A 20,322-nucleotide genomic window follows, 5' to 3' on the forward strand; every position below is an offset into this window, starting at 1 on the left:
CAGCAGGCAAGTGGCTGTATATAAATTCCCTGTTTACTTAATTTGAATGTCCATTTCTTTTATGCTTGCTCTGCAAACTAAATTCAATGGAAAAATGTGTCTGAATTAGAAATGTGTGAGTCTAAAAAAGACATTTGGGTTCCTGAGTCACTAAAAGCACCCTCTGTTTACATGTTTCTGCCATTTCTGTCACTGCAGCTGTGTTACAGCTCAGAATAACTAATCTCTTTTTATTTGTATTTTGCTCTATTTTATTTTGTATTAAAGGTGCTTTTAAGCCATGTCTTCCAAATGTGTCTGAAGTTTCATAACTGTCTTAATAGTGTATACACATTACAGTGACAGCAGCAAATTTCCTCCAATTTGGATTTTGTTAAGAATGACTTTAAGAACAGTTTGTAGGACAATTAAAATGTGTTAATCTGTATATGAAAACTTGATCCAGTTAAAAATTGGTTTCCCCACTCACTTACATTTTGCCAAAGTTTATTATGTCATGGAGCTGGGGATTTCTTGAGAAGTGGATAAAGGAGTTTGTGGGGAGGAGAAGGTTGGAGAGAACTGGGAAGTTAGGCTAGATTTTAGGTCTTTGGGCTGATATCCTCTTAACATAACCCACATTCTGCTTTGGGAGAAAACGATGCCAAGGGGGTTGGCAATGGGGCTTAAGCAAGCTCACTTTTCATGCTCTACAAAGCCTAACGTCATTTCTCTATACATTCTAAGTTATGTGTGTGCTTTTAATAAACCAACCCTCACAAAAAATAAATAGATTTGTTCTGCTTAAACTGGCATCTAGATGGTTTTAGGGGAAAAAAAGGTCTTTAACACCTCCTGGGGATTGGAAGGGAACTTCATACACCAGCTTTACCGGGACCATGTGATAACAATTTGACAGGAAAGAAGTGGTTCCTGTCCCAGGCCTGGGAGGAGGCTTGACCCTGAGCGGAGTGTTGTGAGTCTGAAGGCCTGAGCTTCCCGCCCAGCAGGGGGTAGCCAAGCGCTGGTAACTGGGAGGGATTCACTCACAGGATCCTTCCCTCAGCCGGCAGCACAGCTCTGGGATTCTAGAAACTGTAATCCTTGCTAGTGCTTCGGTTATTTACTCCAAAAGGAGCCACTCACCTAAGGCCTTGGCCTCAGAGCTGAGACCTCTATGACAGGTTATGGTAAACAGGATCCCATCGGAGGGGTGAGAGGGTTCATCAAGCTACCTGAGGCCTGGGATGAAAACTGGTGGGAGGAGGGGCAAGTTTGACTTTTCCTTCTGACTCTTTTCCTTCTCTCCTTGTGAGCAGAAGCCCAGAGTTCCCTGAGGAAGCATGGAGAGAGACCAAGAAGTCAGGTCAGGGTATATGAGTGTGTGATTCATGGAGTGGGGGTGGAGTATGTGTGGAGTATGTGAATGTGTGTGTGTATGTGACTGTGTGTGAATACATGTGTTGGGAGTGGAGTATATGTGTGATATGTGTATGTGTATTAGTGTGCATATATGAGTGTGTGTGTATGTAAGTGTGTGTGTGTGAATATATATGCTGGGGTTGGGGTATGTGTGTAATACATGAGTGTGTATGCATGTGAATGTATGTGTGTGTGTGATTGTGTGTGAATACATGTATTGGGATGGGGTGTGTGTAGTATATGAGTGTGTGTGCATGTGAGTGTGTGAGCAGTGGTTGAGGGTAGAGTATGTGGGGGATGTGTGTGTGTGTGTCTGTGGTGTGGAGGTAGCTATGGACAGAATCTCCACAACCCTCCCTGAGAAAACCTGAGGTCCAGAAGGTGGGGCCTGGAATGGTCGGTGAAGGGGCTTGACCTGGGTGAAGGGGAGCCAGTGATGAACTGCCGGGTAGCTGGGGAGAAAGACCAGCCAGACTGAACTTGCCCGTAGGGAGGAGGAGGGAGGCAGGAGGGTGACAAGGTCACTACAGAAAAAATATTTTGAAGGAAGCCCGCGTTCCTCACTGTCTGCCATAGAAGGAGCTGGAGCCCGCAGCGCTGCTGGCGCCCAGCAAGGACGTTCCGGCCCGGGCCTCCCCAGCCCGCCTCACCTTGTTGCTTCGCACTCAAGCCGTTTTCGGTCGACGCTGCTTTTCTTTGTTCTGTTTCCTTCCAGTGCAGTGAACCCTTACGTTATGGGTTTCTGTTGTAGTTCTAACCTCTAATACACAACCATTACATCTTATCTCGTCTTCTAAATTACTCTAAAATCCAATTATAAACCCCCTCTCCTTCAAGAGCACACAACTTGCCACATTACTGAAATGTTGGGCTGCTCTTTTGTTTTTCTAAATTAATAATAACTACCATTTTCCGTCTGCTCTTAGCATGGGAGTCTTTTATATCACCACACAGCTTTCCAAAATGCATATTATGATTCTTTTTGCATCTTTCCTGGGCTACAAAAGAGCTAGGGATAATTTTCCAAATATTCATAAACGATCTGGCTGTTGGTTTTTAGTATCGAAGTGTTAGAAATCCTGCTATCCTTAAAAGAGAAAGCGTTTTTATCAGTTAAAATTGCACTACTGCTCTGCTTTCTGACAATGAAACACAAGTCCACCACTTTTAAGGTTTTAAGAGGTTAGAATGGATTTTGTCTGTTAACATTTTTATGGACTGCAAACCCTTAGTCCTACTAAGGTTTCAAAAGCACAAGTGATTTTTTCAATCCAACACACATTGTGAGTTTCTCAAATCTACAGGAGGAAACTATCTTAAAGACAGATTGAACTTCTGTTTATTATAGAATGTTTCAGTAAGAGTGAACACACCAATAACATTTTCAGGAAAAGTTTACTGAGAGTACCCGCAATTACTTTTTCTGACAGAGGGGTAATTGTGATTCATAATAGAAAATTGTTCTTATGGAAAATATGGTGAATTCAAATCTGATATTAGAAGAAGAAACCTGACTTTAGTGTTTTATTATAAACATGTAATTGAACTGCAATTGTTTTCTTTCTTACTCACAAATTCTTCCTTTTACTTTTAAGAAGAAAGTATATTTTTATACCTAAGGCATCTGACTATGTAATAACAAAATATATTTGATGTGCAGTTATTAAAACTACACATATGGCTAGTGAACCACTGTGCTTTTTGCTCCACAAGCTCGGGCAACGTTCAGTGGAGGTTTTCAAGGTAAAGTCTATATTTGTGATTCCTTTCTTATGCTCAGGCTTTAGCTGCTTAGGATAAATAAATCATTCAATCTTGTGAAGAGCAGAAAAATTCTAATGTTAAATTTCAATTGAACATTTGAATAGCAACTCTAGTTAGATATTTGGTATATGTGTTGTGCCCTGAAGTTAACTATTTATTCCTAAAATATTAAATACATGAAAGGCTAGCTATTCTTCTTTAGTAGATTTGTTAATATTATTTAATATTATTAATAAATTTAATATTAACTACTCTAGTTAGGTATTTTCAGAGGCCAAGGTGAAAGCCAAAGGAGAATTCAAGGGGGTACAACTGATTGGGCACCACTTAGAATTTATAGGCTAAGTGAGATAAACCAGAAGGACATACTAATGACTAGATAACATCATCAAATATGAAATATAGGGACCTGATTGCTATTATGGACAAAACTCAGGGAAAATGGAGATCAGGGAAGAAACACAAACATTATAGCTTTTCAGGTCATAGTAATTACATACACAATAATTATACATATAGAGATATTTATTATATATTGTATGCTTTTTAATTGTCTTGAACAAATAGATGCCATAATCTTAATTTAATCTCAATGAAAGCATCATGCTGTCACTTAACATTTCAACAGTAAGAATGAATTTCCCTTCTTTATCCCCTCCCTTCCTTCCTTTCAGTTTTTTTACCTTTTAAAAATTTCCAGTAAAGATAAAACATAGGCAAGTGTATTTTTCCCTTATATATCTAAATTCTGAATATTATCTTCTAGTTTCAGTGCAGCCTAAACACGATCTACTCATTTTGTTGGACAGAATCTAGCACAACTCACAATTTCTGTGCACTTTATGTATTTTAAGAATTGACATCTATTTTTTGCTTAGAAATGTTTGTAGTAAAGCATTCTAATAATGTGTTCTTTAAGGCATTTTTATCTTGTCTTTCATTCCTAATTTTTAATGAGTTTTAAACCATCTGGAAAAGCAGATTCAATTCTAACAATTCAAATATCTGAGTAACCCTTGTAAAATGGACTTTTTTAATATCAAGAGTGTGTTTCTTATTACTTGTGACTAGTGTGTAACAAACTTAAAAAGAAACATTTACTTTTACAATTTTATTATTTTACATACTTTGTGGGTTTTTATTTTTTTTTATTTTAAATTAAGATTTTGGGGACTTGACAAGTTAATACATGGACTATACCATCTCTAAGTTCTTTAAAATAATGTAGTATTTACATTTGCCAAACAAATCAAAAGTGACTGTGATTCGTGACATTTAAAAAATAGTATCCGGAAGATAAACCGTATTCTCCTAATTTATAAGTCACCTCTAGCAGGTCTTTGAGGTTTTGTGTCGATTTGGAGAGAGACCAGGCCTTGGGCCACAGGAGCACCATTTGGGGTGATGTAGCAGTAAATTACTCGGCAGGACCCCAGGGGCCCAGAAGGGTTAATGCAGCTTCCAGCAAAACGGAACACCTGGCCTGTAACTCAGGCAGGAGCACTGCCTGATTGAATCTGTCACAAGCATGTCTCAATCTTGATTTTTAAACAGCAAGATGCAACAGTGCCGCCGAACTTTCCCCCTTTTCCTTGCCATCCTCTGTTCCTAGGGGAGTGAGAGTTGGTGCCCCTCCTTGAAGTGTTTTGCAGCACTGGGAGATTATTATGGTCTTAAAAATGAAAGCCTTTAATTTAAAGTCATAATTCCACCTTTAAAATGGAGATTGAAATACAGTAATATAAAATACATACAGCATCAAGATGTAGCAAATGTTTCCTCCCGTTAGATTTCTCTATTTACAAGGCAGACGGTAATATGGAGTGTATTTTCCATGAGATTGTGTAGCTTCTCCATGTAAAACTGAGCAAGTTCTCTGCTGGACCCAAATTTCTTTTAATGCCTACTAAATGAAATTTCCTGGCCTTAAAATAAGATCAAATACAATAAAATGTAAAAACCCATAAAAGAAGGCTCCAATTTTCTAAGATACCAAGTATTTCTTAGAAGACACTATCTTGAAAAGTTGGATGTAAATGAACATGCAGATTGTATTTCTCTGATGGTGTCAATAGTTTACCAAAACTACATAAAATGCCACATGTAGAAAGGGTTCCCATCAACAGATCCTTGACTTTGGAAACAAAGGAACTCAAGATATTAAGCAAATTCAAAATCTCACCTTTCCTGCCTTTTATAAATGTGTTCATGTCTTTATTTCCATAACTTTTCAGAACTTTTACAGGATGCTGTGTACTGGTTTGAAAATACCAGTTTTGAATACTAAATAATGGTGAAATAAAATTTTCTGTGAATCAATTTTTCAGCCACGTGACAAAAAAAAATACTACATAGAAAATGACTGCTTTCATAGGAAAGGGAATGTCATGGGCCTCCAAATTCGGAGAAAACGTCCTTGCAGTGGTTCCTATTGGAAACTACATGCAGAATAAGCATTGTTTCTTTTTTTCCTTGAAATAAGGTTCAAGGTAACATTTAAATGAATAATTATTTACCATTTTGTTAAATGCTGGCATGTATGGCAGGAATCATGTATTAGGACAAATACTTTTTCTGCTAGAATGGCTCATTAGTTTTTGTGTAGGCTGCACTGGTTTTAAGATTCAGATTCAAAATCTCTTCTGATTTTGCTGTTCCATTTCTGGCAGCTGGCCAGCAGCAGATATGCATAATATTTCACTGTTAGACCTTGCAAACATTATATCCTGCTGTGCTAAAGAAAACATTGTGTTTCTTACCACATGAAAATAATCCATCACTTTTCAATCAGCACACACACAAAAAGCTCTACCTGTTTTTTCCATCAGACTCAAGAAAAATTAATGGCCCCAATGTGAAAGGTGGACCCTCCATACATGATCCATTAAAGTACAAACTAATCAAAATATATCTAGCATCTGATTTGCTAAGCAAGATGGAACACAAGAGGTGTGATGAAAAAATAGATCCTTCTAAGACCCTTGTAGCCTTGTTTTATCAGTACTAACCTTATGGGAAGACAGAAATAAAAGATCATGAAGTGGGTCTGTTGAGTTCAATCAATTCAAATAGACACTCTTTATGTGAAAAAGATGACGATAGACACTTTCTGTGGACTGGAGGAAACTTTTATAGTAAAAAATTGTTTTAAAAACTAAAGAAAGACAAATTACAAGTATCCCCGCCCCTGCCAAGTTGGTTACTAGATAATCTAATATACTGAAGTTTTCTTTGAAAGTTAAAATGTTAGGGTCCATGCCTTTAAAAATAATCTCAGGCCTTTAGCAATGCTGATGTTATAGTCAGTTCTGAGTAAGGCATGAGGACTTTTATTTCTAGGGCTATATGACTTCTGCTACAATATTCTAATCAGAAAGCAGCCATCTCAAAGGAGTATCAATTAAAAAACAATCCATTTAATAACTTTAAAGCAATTCCATTGAAATCACTTGGGGCTACCACTGGGGTTTTTTAGATTATTTTTCAAGTTTTCTCTCTCTCTTTTCGCTTTTGGTATAGCCTTGCCTTATAGTTTAATGTATTAATAAAAATGCAATATAATGCTAATACTTAGAAGGTATTACTGGTAAATAATTTTACACATAAGGTAGTGTTTTTTTATTCTTATAACTTTGTGTTTAAATACCACTGTTGGGAGGACAACTTCTTCCTCTACCTTTCTAGGTTCTCCTGGATGATCCAAGAATTAAATTGACATGGGACAGGTTAACAGGAGAAAATCAAACACAAATTTAATAACATGTATATATAGAAGATACACAGGAAAACAGTACCTTGCCAAAATGTCTGAAGCCCTCATCTTAAATGACATGTTTAGCAAAAGACAAAAGAGGATGCTGAGAGTAGTGGTTTGGGATTTTAAAGGATAGGAAGGCAATGTGCATGGAGAAAGAAAAGCAAATGTTTGGTAAAAAAATGTTTTCTGGGCTATGCAGAAACAGTGGGACATGCAGGGACTCTGATCTTTAGATTGCTGAGTCTCCTTAGCCCATCTTCTTTGAGGATATCGCTGGTGATGGCTCAGTTCTGGGAACAAGCTGTTTATCAAATTCTATAAACAGCTAAGGGAGAGGTTAAAAAAAATCTTCCTACAATCCTGCCTTCTGCAATCCAGAAACTGAGTTGGCAGATTGCTTTTTGTCTCATTGAGCTAGTCTCTTAGTTCTGATAACAGGTCAGTTCAGTTAACTCATATCAGGAGGCAGTGACGCAGGTGGGCTCACAAACTTAGGCTTGTGCTGTGTGCTAAGTTGCTTAAGTCGTGTCCGACTTTCTGACTCTATGGACTGTAGCCTGCCAGGCTCCTCTGTCCATGGGATTTTCCAGACAAGAATACTGGAGTGGGTTGCCATGCCCTTCTCCAGGGGATCTTCCTGACCCAGGGATAGAACCTGCATCTGTTCCCTTGGTGGCTTAAAGTTAGGCTTAGTTACAAGCAATGTGGTATTTGATAAGAAGTATTTTTATGGAGACAAAAGAGAAAAAAAAAGGTTAATAGTTGAAGTAAACTAGAAATCCCATGTTTGAGTCCTGAGAGCTGCCAGGCAAGAATATTTCTGAGTGTATGGTTCAAAACATCTTCAGATGGACTGAGAGCTAGTACTGACTCCTAAGAATTCAGGATCCAGTCCATTTCACAGGTAGAAAAACAAAACCTCAAAGACAATGAACAGAACTAGAATCTAGTATCTACAACTATCTACAACTGTGCATAATAGTTTCTACTGAAATACAATTTTTATCCCTAAAATATTCTTGTTTTTATCATAAATAGCCAAAATAAAGCTAATTTGTTCACAAAATAAGTCTAGTTTTAATAAAATTAGCTTTATTATTTATTTTTTTAGCTTGATTATTTTTTTAAGTCCAGCGAGAATAGAGAGTGACCATATAAGACCTTTAAGTCTGCTTCACTGTAACTTTTCATAAGGAATCGTTAGACTTAATTTTTTAAATGCCTCTTAAGACCAAGAAGCCAAGTCAAGAAATTGTCATCAAACTTGCCTATAATATCTATAGTTTTGGGGGAACACCTCTCTTCTTGAGGCCCTCAAAATATCCTGAAGTTCCTGAACCTGCCAGGAAGTGACTTTTCTTACTTACCTGGTAAGGCTGCTGGGAACCCTGAAAGCAAGGGACCAGGTTGTTTTCCCTAGGGGCTCCAGGACTCCATAAAGTCAATTTTATATCCTTAATGTTCTCTGGCCATATCTGATTTGATGCACATGCTCAAATATGATATTCTAGTCAAAACTTCAGTAATATAACTGATATTTCCAATCATGTCCTATTACAAGGAGAACAGATTCTTAGTGAACCAGTGTAAAACTAAATTGCCTTGAAAGTAAGAATGCTCTCTAAATACTTCTAAGTTCTGGAGTATTAGGTAGGGAGAAAATGATCAATGTTTCAATTCTGATACAAAGGTATAATTTATCAAATTGCTGTAAATCATAATTAGCTTAAGATAAAAGATTCCCTTATACCTGGAAAGCAAAGATTAAAAAGCCAGTAATATTTCAGACAAAAAGACATAAGAATTATAATTATATTCATCAGTTCATTCAGTTCTATGTAATTAATTCTTGTTGATCTTTTGTTAACAGTTTTATGAAGCCATCAGGTTTTACATTAGCGTTCTGTAATTTTTTATTCAGTTCAGTGGTATGATCTGAAAGTTATCAGAAACCTATATTTGTCAAAAAAGTCCTTTCTGTGAACAGTTTTGAAGTTGAAGAATTTTTGTAAAAGATCTGATTCATTATAATGCAATTGACAAAGAAATTTGGTTGTTTCTGTGATATAAAATTTTAAGATAACTTGAATTATGACTGATAACATTTTACCGGGAGACATCAGATTTTTAGAAATTTATATAATTTTGAAACACATATTAATAGCATTTATCCATGCAATATAACCTCAGGTTTGTCATCACTAAATTGACAATGCCTTCCATATAAATTACCATATCAAATAAGCCTAATTAGTTTAACATATCTCTTTGAGATATTTTATGGGCCCTTGAATATTACCAATGTTAGCTGCTGCTGCTAAGTCTCTTCAGTAGTGTCCAACTCTGTGAGACCCCATAGACGGCAGCCCACCAGGCTCCCCCATCCCTGGGATTCTCCAGGCAAGAACACTGGAGTGGGTTGCCATTTCCTTCTCCAGTGCATGAAAGGGAAAAGTGAAAGTGAAGTCGCTCAGTTGTGTCCAACTCTTCTCGACCCCATCGACTATAGCCCACCAGGCCCCTCCGTCCATGGGATTTTCCAGGCAAGAGTACTGGAGTGGGTTGCCATTTCCTTCTCCAACCAACGTTAGCTAGAAGGACTTAATTTAGAATTCAAGATGGGGAAGTTTTTTAAAGATATCAAAAGGTTTAAAAAGTACTTCGTCAAATAGGATCATAGATAACTGAAATGATACGTAGTTATCCACTTAACCAGTGCAAGAAAAGATTCCGAAGGCAAAAAACAAAAGTTAACAGCAGATTACTTACAATTTTCTTGTAAAAAGCAGATAACAGTCCAGGAAAATTTTGTTCTCTTAATAGAGATAGGAAACCAAATTCTAGCTTTGCACTAGCTTACTTTTGATACTAAATTCATTTGTTCAATTAAATTCAATCTAATCTTCAGTTCAGTTCAGTCGCTCAGTCGTGTCCAACTCTTTGCAACCCCATGAACCCACAGCACGCCAAGCCTCCCTGTCCATCACCAACTCCTGGAGTTCACCCAAACCCATGTCCACTGAGTTGGTGATGCCATCCAACCATCTCATCCTCTGTTGTCTCCTTCTCTTCCTGCCCTCAATCTTTCCCAGCATCAGGGTCTTTTCCCATGAGGGCAGGTCTTTGCATCAGGCGGCCAAAGTACTGGAGTTTCAGCTTCAACATCAGTCCTTCCAATGGATATTCAGGATTGATTTCCTTTAGGACGGACTGATTGGATCTCCTTGCAGACCAAGGACTCTCAAGAGTCTTCTCCAACACCACAGTTCAAAAGCATCAATTCTTCAGCACTGAGCTTTCTTTATAGTCCAACTGTCACATCCATACATGACCACTGGAAAAACCGTAGCCTTGATTAGACAGACCTTTGTTGACAAAGTAATGTCTTTGCTTTTCAATAAGCTGTCTAGGTTGGTCATAACTTTCCTTCCAAGGAGTAAGTGTCTTTTAATTTCATGGCTGCAATCACCATCTGTAGTGATTTTGGAGCCCCCAAAAATAAAGTCTGACACTGTTTCCACTGTTTCCCCATCTATTTGCCATGAAGTGATGGGACCAGATGCCATGATCTTCGTTTTCTGAATGTTGAGCTTTAAGCCAACTTTTTCACTTTCACCTTCATCAAGAGGCTCTTTAGTTCTTCTTCACTTTCGGCCATAAGGGTGGTGTCATCTGCATATCTGAGGTTATTGATATTTCTCCCGGCAATCTTGATTCCAGCTTGTGCATCCTCCAGCCCAGCATTTCTCATGATGTACTCTGCATAGAAGTTAAATAAGCAGGGTGACAATATACAGCCTTGACATACTTCTTTTCCTATTTGGAACCAGTCTATTGTTCCATGTCCAGTTCTAACTGTTGCTTCCTGACCTGCATACTGGTTTTCAAGAGGCAGGTCAGGTGGTGTGGTATTCCCATCTCTTTCACAATTTTCCACAGTTTATTGTGGTCTCAATCTAATCTTAGTGAGTAGTGACTATCCAAAAAACTCTTCTTTTCATGGCTCCTTTTCCACAAATTTTCCATAGCTTCCTTTTATAATATTCAGATTTTGTCCTAAGTTTAATTTCTCTTTAGGACAAAATTGCCTTCCCTGATAGCTCAGTTGGTAAAGAATCCACCTGCAATGCAGGAGACCCCAGTTTGATTCCTGGGTTGGGAAGATCTCCTGGAGAAGGAATAGGCTACCAGCTACATTATTCTTGGGCTTCCCTGGTAAAGAATCTGCTTGCAAAGCGGATTGCAAGATAGAAACCACCTGGGTTCTATCTCTGGGTTGGGAAGATCCCCTGGAGAAGGGAAAGGCTACCCACTCCAGCGTTCTGGCCTGGAGAATTGGTTGCAAAGAGTTGGACGTGACTGAGTGACTTTCACTTTCACTAGGACAAAATTACTTTCTTTCCCTAACAATATGCCTTTCCATTCCTTATCCCTTTTTAAAAATATTTCTTGCATACAAGGATGTTTTTCTTATTAATTTGGTAGTTTTAATTGCATATATTAATTATAATTTTTAACCCTTATAAATCTTAATTTCTAGTGCAAACTAAGAAGTAAGCAGTTGTAAATGGCTTGTAACACCACTCTTTTTGATTGACAAACTTATAAATATATTTTCTAATTGCTTCAAGCATAAGTTTCCTTATTGTATAATTTTTAAATGTGATACAGAATATGTGTAATAATAGAACCAAACATCTTTAGTGTTTCTATAATATTAAGAAAAAAGCAGGTAAACTTAGACTTGTTTAGCAATTAGTATTTCCCTGTTTAGTCTTATTTGACAGAGAAGGCAATGGCACCCCACTCCAGTACTCTTGCCTGGAAAATCCCATGGATGGAGGAGCCTGGTAGGCTGCAGTCCATGGGGTAGCTGAGAGTTGGACACGACTGAGCGACTTCACTTTCACTTTTCACTTTCATGCATTGGAGAAGGAAATGGCAACCCACTCCAGTGTTCTTGCCTGGAGAATCCCAGGGATGGGGGACCAGGTGGGCTGCCATCTATGGGGTTGCACAGAGTCGGACACGACTGAAGTGACTTAGCAGCAGCAGCAGCAGTCTTACTTAAAAATGATATATACGTTCAATGAATTTCTATCATTTAACTTAGCAAAACTCTAAAGTTTCAAGTTACCAAAAGATGTTGAAAGATATTTTTAAGTCTTATCCCACTTGTATCTGTCTAAATTATGTGCTCCCAGCAATTGTTTTGATTATCCATGAAAATTTCATGAGATACTAAACAAAGTCAGCCATTATCCCAAACTAGTTTCCTCACAAACAAATTTTATAATGGAGACAACATGAACTTATCTGACTTCTGGTAAACCTAAGTAGAATACAAACTTTATATTTCATGCTGAAAACACTAAAGATGCTCCTATTTTAATAAAACTAGAAACTATAAATTTACTAAAGATTAATCCTAGTTCACATGAACCTGAAAAATATTATGGTTAGTTTTCACTATGTTTTTGAGAATTTTTATATAAGCATTTGTTTTAGCCAGTTAAATATAGTTCTTTATATAAATTAATTTTTGCAATACTATATGAAGGTAGAAAATTATCACAGCTATAGTATACACATACAGATAGGCACAGTCAGAGATCTCATAGTGTTCTTTTTAAAATTTTAGTCAGGAATAATGTATAATAATACAAAGATCACTGATTTATAAATAACAGTTGGAATAAGTTTGCTTAGATCTTTCTACTATTAAAGTCTTTCTACTATTTAACTTTAAATAGTTAAAGTCTTTCTACTATTCATGTAGAAGAATTCTAAAATTTGTATTTGCCTTAGACAAATAGCATATTGAAAAGCAGAGACATTACTTTGCCCACAAATGTTCGTCTAGTCAAGGCTATGGTTTTTCCTGTGGTCAGGTATGGATGTGAGAGTTGGACTGTGAAGAAGGCTGAGCGCCGAAGAATTGATGCTTTTGAACTGTGGTGTTGGAGAAGACTCTTGAGAGTCCCTTGGACTGCAAGGAGATCCATTCTGAAGGAGATCAGCCCTGGGATTTCTTTGGAAGGAATGATGCTAAAGCTGAAACTCCAGTACTTTGGCCACCTCATGCAAAGAGTTGACTCATTGGAAAGGACTCTGATGCTGGGAGGGATTGGGGGCAGGAGGAGAAGGGGACGACAGAGGATGAGATGGCTGGATGGTATCACTGACTCGATGGACGGAGTGAACTCTGGGAGTTGGTGATGGACAGGGAGGCCTGGCATGCTGCGATTCATGGGATCGCAAAGAGTCGGACACGACTGAGTGGCTGAACTGAACTGAACTAGACAAATAATCTTTAGGAAGGCCGTGAATTAGATTTTGGGTGAGGAAACCTCTCCAGCAGTTTATATTTTTAAGAGGCCACTTGCCTTTTATTTCTTTCCTTTTGGTTTCGGGTTCTATCAATTGAATTAGCTGGTCTCAGTTTCAGGTGACTGCAGGCTGTGTTTACATTTCTGATTTTGTAGAGATTTATAACCTGAAGACATTGGTTTCTGTCAGACTTTGAATACTGGCTTCTAGCTTTTACCTCACCCTGTGTGGGCTCAGGCAACTCTATTTGCTCCCTTTGGCATGTTCAGTTAACACTGCCTGCTGGGTGGATTTGCATGCCCTCTTTTACAATACCAATTATGGAAAAGATCCCCATTGAGACATAGTGTACATCCCCACAATGCACTCAGCAAAAAGTACATAATCACTTTACATAAAACCTATTCACCAATTTTTCTACAAACTGTCATCTCAATTCTATCAATTCTTAAACCTCTAATCATAGTTTCCAGTAGGATCCCATCAACAAGAGTTGGTCTTACCATTTCTCCAAAGAAGACATACAGCTGGCCAAAAAGCATAGGAAAAGATGCTCAACATTGCTAATTATTAGAGAAATGCAAATTAAAGCTATAATCAGACATCACTTCACACCAGTCAGAATGGCCATCACTAAAAAATATACAAATAATCAATGCTGGAGGGCATGTAGCAACAAGGGAGCCCTCCTACACTGTCCTAATAAGCTTCAGAGTATGGCCCATGATGTGATCCATGTGTCACACCTTTATAGTAAGATGGTAGAAGCTTGAAAATTGAGTTGGGGGATAAGTGATACATTATTTAGATGGTTATCTATGAAAGCTGATTTTATGGAAAAATCAAGTATATTCCTTTGTCCAGTGTACCTCCTCATGGGCTTGACCCAATTCCTCAGATTTCCTTCTCATTATAGAATAATTTAAGTTATAATTAAGAATTGTATATGAAACAAGTCCCTTCTCTTTTTTGGTTTAGAATATAATATTTGGGTACCATCTATGATAAGGAAATTTGTGGATTGTCATGGCTAAGGGTCATCAAATTTTTTCTTAAAGTTAAAAATAGTAAGTATTTTAGATTTTGTGGTCTCTTTGACAACTACTCAATTCTGCCATTATAGTAGGAAAGCAGGTATTGGCAATATATAAACAAATGGACATTGTAGTGTCCAATGATCCTTTATGACCAAAAAAAAAAAAAAAAGGCACCAGCCAAATCTGGCATACCTATAGTAGTTTTCTGATCCTTATCATAGTGTGGTCGCTCAGTCATGTCCAGCTCTTTGCGACACCATGGACTGTAGCCCACCAGGCTTCTCCAGACGTGTCACAGAGTTGGATATGACTGGGCAACTTCACTATGGTAAGGATTGGAAAACTACTATAGGTGTGCCAGATTCGGCTGGTATCTTTTTTTGTGTGTGTGTCATAAAGGATCACTGGACGCTACAATCTCCATTTGTTTATATGTTGCCAATACCTGCTTTCCTACTTCAATGGCAGAATTGAGTAGTTGTCAAAGAGACCACAAAGTCTAAAATATTTACTATTTTGAACTTTAAGTAAAAAAAAAATGATGACTCTTAGCTGTGACAAACCACAAACTTCCAGTCTTTATTTTCTGCAGTTAACCTAGAAGTATGGTCATAATTAGATGTAGTAAAGACAGGATGAAAAATTTTTTATTAATTCTGATATTTTCCAAAGAAATTGCAGTTTCTCTTTCCTTCTTTAGCTTAATGTACCCCGTTTTCTGAGACTATCTTATTAACTCATACATTTGTTTTGTTTTATTCTTCTGTCCAATAAACAAACAGCTTTTGCAAAGATTTGATAAGCTCCCAAAGACTTACAGAGATGATCAGAAGGAAGAAAAATCATTTTGTATTCAATCACAAGAAAGTCTGTGTGGAGAATTAAGATTCAAGTTTGTTATTAAAAAGAAAAGTAGACATGATGTTCAAGCTGGTTTTAGAAAAGGCAGAGGAACCAGAGATCAAATTGCCAACATCTGCTGGATCATGGAAAAAGCAAGAGAGTTCCAGAAAAACATCTATTTCTGCATTATTGACTATGCCAAAGCCTTTGACTGTGTGGATCACAATAAACTGTGGAAAATTCTGAAAGAGATGGGAATACCAGACCACCTGACCTGCCTTGAGAAACCTATATGCAGGTCAGGAAGCAACAGTTAGAACTGGACATGGAACAACAGACTGGTTCCAAATCGGAAAAGGAGTACGTCAAGGCTGTATATTGTCACCCTGCTAATTTAACTTATATGCAGAGTACATCATGAGAAACGCTGGACTGGAAGAAGCACAAGCTGGAATCAAGATTGCCGGGAGAAATATCAATAACCTCAGATATGCAGATGACACCACCCTTATGGCAGAAAGTGAAGAGGAACTCAAAAGCCTCTTGATGAAAGTGAAAGTGGAGAGTGAAAAAGTTGGCTTAAAGCTCAACATTCAGAAAACAAAGGTCATGGCATCTGGTCCCATCACTTCATGGCAAATAGATGAGGAAACAGTGGAAACAGTGTCAGACTTTATTTTTGGGAGCTGCAAAATCACTGCAGATGGTGACTGCAGCCATGAAATTAAAAGACGCTTACTCCTTGGAAGGAAAGTTATGACCAACCTAGATAGTATATCGAAAAACAGAGACATTACTTTGCCCACAAAGGTCCGTCTAGTCAAGGCTATGGTTTTTCCCATGGTCATGTATGGATGTGAGAGTTGGACTGTGAAGAAGGCTAAGCGCCGAAGAATTGATGCTTTTGAACTGTGGTGTTGGAGAAGACTCTTGAGAGTCCCTTGGACTGCAAGGAGATCCAACCAGTCCATTCTGAAGGAGATCAGCCCTGAGATTTCTTTGGAAGGAATGATGCTAAAGCTGAAACTCCAGTACTTTGGCCACCTCACACGAAGAGTTGACTCATTGGAAAAGACTCTGATGCTGGGAGGGATTGGGGACAAGAGGAGAAGGGGACGACAGAGGATGAGATGGCTGGATGGCATCACTGACTCGATGGACGTGAGTTTGAGTGAACTCTGGGAGTTGGTGATGGACAGGGAGGCCTGGCGTGCTGCGATTCATAGGGTCGCAAAGAGTCAGACACGACTGAGCGACCGAACTGAACTGAACTGAACTGAATGAGAGAGAGAGGGAATAAATAAAGAGATTGAAATTATAACACTCAAAAGGTGTTCAGCAAGTGAGCAAGTAATAGATAAACCAGATTGGATGTTCTATACAGGTCAGTGGAAAATAGGGCTGGACTTCAAGGAGCCTGAGAGCCAGTCTAAATATTTGGCAAAGTCCTTCAATCCTTGTTACTCCACTGTAATCTCCAAAACAGCATCAGGATGCTCTGGAACCCTGTTAGAAAGGCAAATTTTCTGCTCAATTGACCAAAAGACCTGGGTCCCTTGACTCAACCTCTCGCTGGAGACCAAAGACCTCTTATACAGAAAATGGTTATACAGAGAAGTTTCTGGGACTCCTTGATGTGAGAACCCCATGAGCTGTGGTACCAAAGCCCATTGGTGGAACCCTGATGTGGGCTACAATTAGGTTGATAAAACATACAAGAGTTAATGGGATTATAATGTTTGGAAAGCCTGAGTGGATGTTACATGAAGAGGTTATAGCAATGTTGCCTGAATATTTTATGGAAATGGATGTTACATCTGGCCAGGAATGTTTCTCCTACCCAGTATAATAAGATGGAGTCTTTTTTTTTTTTTTTTTTTAGGTTTCTTAAAAAGCAGTATTTATTTATTTGAAGTGTAGTTGATTTACAGGTTGTGTTAGTTTCAGGTTTACAACAAAGTGATTCAATGATACATATGTCAATAGAATAATATGATAACTATTTTATAATCTTAGCATGCAGTGAGAAGATTCCTCTTGTGGAGATCATTGGGCATGTCCAGGAGAAGCTTTTGATAAGTCACATGAATACAGAAGTTTGTAAAAACAAGCTCAAATAACAATGTGGGGATTAAAATGTTTTCTAAGGATAGATAGATGTATTAACTGCATGGCTTTTTGTTTTTATCTGTGAGCATACAGGTTTGGGGTTGAGGTGAGTTGCTCTGTAAAACACAGGAGGCTGAAACCAGCATTGTTTGAAAGAAAAGTAGAAAGAAACCCCTTAGTTGCAGTAGGGAGACAGAGCTTTGAAGGAAAGCACATGATCGGGCGTGGGGTGTGTGTGTCATATAAAGTACTTTGTCTGATTCCCTGCAACAGAGTCAGCAGTTTCCACTGCTTATTCTGATTTCCTTTTCTTACTGGGTTTTTTCAGGGGTAGGGAGTGGGATGGGAGGAGAACCAGAAAGTATGCCAAAAAGTGAGTCATGGTGGAGGTGGTAGACAAAACGACAAAAAAATGGGAGGTCACTTCACTTCAAGGTTATATCAATATCTGATGAGAAGATTAAGGCTTCCCCGACACTTCTGTTATCAGTTTTTCACATTTAATTTTCAAGTCCTCTCCTTTCAAGACAGGGTTTTCAAATCCCACGCTGTATTAAAATCACTAATCTCTGGCACTACTCTCAAAAATTTTTATTAAGTTGGTCTGGAGGGAGACCCAGACATTGAAACATTTTTCAGGTTCCCATGTGAACAAGAAATATGCAACCAAGATTATGAACTAAAATAGAGAACCTAAATGAATCCAAATAATGCATACTGAGTGAAAGAGCACATACAGGTGAATTTCTTTCACTTTCTGTCTCTTCTTTCTTAACATTCTCTGCCTCCTTCCTTCTTTCTCTTTCTTATTTTCTTTCTCTTTATCTCTATCCCTCTTTCTTTCATCACTGTGATAATTTTAAACTATTGTTCTAACAGTTTTTTATTATGTAAACACTCAATACCTACCTTGAGTTCTTAACAAAGAGAGAATAACATCAAGCTAATCAATAAGTACAGACAAATGCATCTAAGTTATTATAATCTGTAATCATGAATAGTATAAATTTAGTACAAATATATTATAAATATGGTGTTTCCCAGGTGGCTCAGTGGTAAAGAATCCTCTTGCCAAGCAGGAGACACAGGTTCAATCCCTAGGTCAGGAAGATACCCCGGAGAAGGAAACGGCAACCCACTCCAGTGTTCTTGCCTGGGAAATCCCATGGATAGAGGAGCCTGGTGGGCTACAGTCTATGGGGTCGCAAAGAGCCAGACACTACTTAACAACTGAACAACAGCGACAAGAAACAAAATATTATAAATATATATGCATCTGAGTTGATAGTTACATGAATATACATCAGTGAAAGTAAACTACATGGAGAAGGGATCCCTTGGTAATAAAAGATTCATTAATGTGTTGACTCACTGAAATCAGTCTATTTGATTAAATTGACTCTGTCACACTAAGGCATTGGGCAGGAGATGATAAGCAAGGTATTAAAGTTGGATTCTCCAGAAAAAAAAAATCTCTCTTCATAGTATCTTCTCAAATTGGAGAAAAAATTAGAAAAGTAACCTAAGTTCTTAATTTAGCATAATATTGCTGCTAGTCACTTCAGTCGTGTTCGACTCTGTGTGACCCCATAGATGGCAGCCCACCAGGCTCCCCCGTCCCTGGGATTCTCCTGGCAAGAACACTGCAGTGGGTTGCCATTTCCTTCTCCAATGCATGAAAGTGAAAAGTGAAAGTGAAGTCGCTCAGTCGTGTCCAACTCTTCCCGACCCCATGGACTGCAGCCCACCAGGCTCCTCCGTCCATGGGATTTTCCAGGCAAGAGTACTGGAGTGGGGTGCCATTGCCTTCTCCAAGCATAATATTACTGGCTAGTTATTCAAAAGAACCTAAACAGTTAAAAGTTTACTAAAGCAGATTTGTACAGTTGTATTTCTATTACTATTGTTGTTTATTAAAGACAAACAATTTCTCAGTATATTTAATCATGTCTGTATGTACATAAGGTCATTGATTTTATCTTTTTTGAGCCCATCTTTTTACATAAACCTCATGCGAAGAGTTGACTCATTGGAAAAGAGTCTGATGCTGGGAGGGATTGGGGGCAGGAGGAGAAGGGGACGACAGAGGATGAGATGGCTGGTGGCATCACTGACTCGATGGACATGGGTCTGGGTGAACTCCGGGAGTTGGTGATGGACAGGGAGGCCTGGCGTGCTGCGATTCATGGGGTCTCAAAGAGTTGGACACGACTGAGTGACTGAACTGAACTGAACTGAGAAAAAAGTTTAATCTCACATTAATTATGTTGTGACTATTTCAGAGAAAAATTCATTCCAATGAGTCAGATCAGTTCAGTTCAGTCGCTCAGTAGTGTCTGACTCTTTGTGACCCCAAGAACCCGCAGCACGCCAGGCCTCCCTATCCATCACCAACTCCCGGAGTTCACCCAAACCCATGTCCATTGTGTCGGTGACACCATCCAACCATTGCATCCTCTGTCGACCCCTTCTCCTCCTGCCCTCAATCTTTCCCAGCATCAGGGTCTTTTCAAACGAGTCAGCTCTCCGCATCAGGTGGCCAAAGTATTGGAGTTTCAGCTTCAACATTAGTCGTACCAATGAACACCCAGGACTGATCTCCTTTAGGATAGACTGGTTGGATCTCCTTGCAGTCCAAGGGACTCTCAAGAGTCTTCTCCAACACCACAGTTCAGATATTGGTTCAAATATTATGCTCAAAAATTCAGCTAAGTGATTGATTTATTTATTAATGCTTTATTAAGCTATAATTGACATTCAGCAAGCTGTATATATTTAAAGTCTGCAATTTTATGTTTCCATATGTATGCACCCTTGAAGACATCACCTCATTCAAGACAATGAACATATGCAACACCCCTGAAAGTTTCCTCATGCCCCTTGTTATCTGTTTCCTTTCCCACTTCTCTGTATCAGGTCTTCCTTGATGGCTCAGATGGTAAAGAATCAGCGTACAGTGCCTGAGACCCGGGTTCTATCCCTGAGGTGGGAAGATCCCCTGGAGAAAGGAATGGCAACCCACTCCAGTATTCTTGCCTGGAGAATCCCATGGACAGAAGAACCTGGCAGGCTAGTCCATGG

The 20,322-nt window shown here is 38.5% G+C and overlaps 1 long non-coding RNA gene across 1 annotated transcript; it reads left to right on the forward strand.

The window, feature by feature from the left end:
- Nucleotides 1–1,269: 1,269 nt before the first annotated feature.
- Nucleotides 1,270–17,284, forward strand: LOC147362996 (uncharacterized). The gene is made up of 2 exons (XR_015135858.1): nt 1,270–1,345; nt 15,072–17,284. It is a non-coding gene; the product is annotated as an uncharacterized LOC147362996 (long non-coding RNA).
- The last annotated feature ends 3,038 nt before the right edge of the window (nt 17,285–20,322 follow it).

This window comes from Bos grunniens, chromosome 11, assembly GCF_055505025.1.
Source record: "Bos grunniens cultivar Pamir isolate PY7600 chromosome 11, Bosgru_T2T1.0, whole genome shotgun sequence".
Classification (NCBI taxonomy): Eukaryota; Metazoa; Chordata; class Mammalia; order Artiodactyla; family Bovidae; genus Bos; species Bos grunniens.